The sequence below is a fragment of the Aplysia californica genome, unplaced genomic scaffold (assembly GCF_000002075.1).
Source record: "Aplysia californica isolate F4 #8 unplaced genomic scaffold, AplCal3.0 scaffold00259, whole genome shotgun sequence".
Classification (NCBI taxonomy): domain Eukaryota; kingdom Metazoa; phylum Mollusca; class Gastropoda; order Aplysiida; family Aplysiidae; genus Aplysia; species Aplysia californica.
The window spans coordinates 375,896-377,247 of NW_004797529.1; positions in this window are offsets into that span (position 1 = coordinate 375,896).

A 1,352-nucleotide genomic window follows, 5' to 3' on the forward strand; every position below is an offset into this window, starting at 1 on the left:
TCTCTCTCTCTCTCTCGCTCTCTCGGTAAGAATTAGTGAAAATCCACGTACACGCGTTCTTGATTTCTACAGAGCTTCCACTTTTAAAACATAATTTATCGTCCTGCAAGCTGTTTACAGGAGAGAGTCAAGGGAGCCTTTTGGATGGTAATCTGGGCCAAGCTTTAGTCAGTCGACAGCTCACAAGACCTATTTATGTATGTATGTACAACTGAGAAGCAGGATATTTGGTGAGATACTTAAAATTTTAAAACGTTTACTTAAAAATCAATACGTCCTTGTTTGAAACATTTCTTTTTCTTCGGGACAAAACATGATGTAATCTTCGACAATTCTGTTCGAAGTTGTGGCACTATGGAAATGCGCCTTATTAGACGGACAAACATATGAGGGACAACCGGGACTGGGGGCTTTAGTACAACAACAATCCTCATTACACCTATAGACCTTATGTGTCGTGGTCTAGTCTGAAAACAAATTAATGGATCCATGACGTGGAGGTGTAGCTTCCAATTTGACAGCAAGAGAAGGATCAAGCCCTTGAAAGATCTGAACTGCGTTATAAATCGAGTCAACACAATAATGGGCACATTTCGCTATGAACATATCAAGAAGGTAGTGACCACGAAAATAATTATTATATGTAGACTACATCAGAGCCTATCAACCACTTACTAGGATGAGTTTGTTTGAGTAAAGAGAAGCACATCGACACAATAATGGTTATTTAGTGCAGGGAAGAAGGTAAAACTAACAGAAAGTACAGAGGAAAAATAACGGAGTAGGACCTACCAGTAGCATCCCCTAACCACCCACCTGATTCGATGAAGAGACGATTTAGAAGCCGGTAAACGAAAAGGATCAAATACAAGAAGACTGGCTAATACACAGGTAGGTAATAGGCAGACGATAGGCAAACTAATTAGCTTATAAATGCACGAAAAAATAGACCAGAACTCATCCTAAACGAACGTTTCCACACTTTGATTTTTGCATTCGTTTCTGAACACTAAAAAATATTACGACTCGAAAGCTAATTGCAAGCCACTTGGAGATCATTAGCCCAGGTGGTGAAAACATATTTCGCTCCTCTTCAACACCCATTTCCTTTTCTTTTTTTTTAAAGAAATAAAAACGTAAAATTCAGGCACACCGCTTCTTAAAACTCAACGCGTGTATGAGGAGTGATGGTGTGAGCACGAAAGCGTTTGCAAAGGCAGGCCACGGTACATTATATCAACACCTGGTCCTGCTGGCAGTCTTTACCTGTGGGGCCACTGAGAAATTGAAGTATTCTGCTGGGCTGTTTGCCTATGTGCTGTTGGTTTCTGAGCGGGATTTGGAAAGGGGGG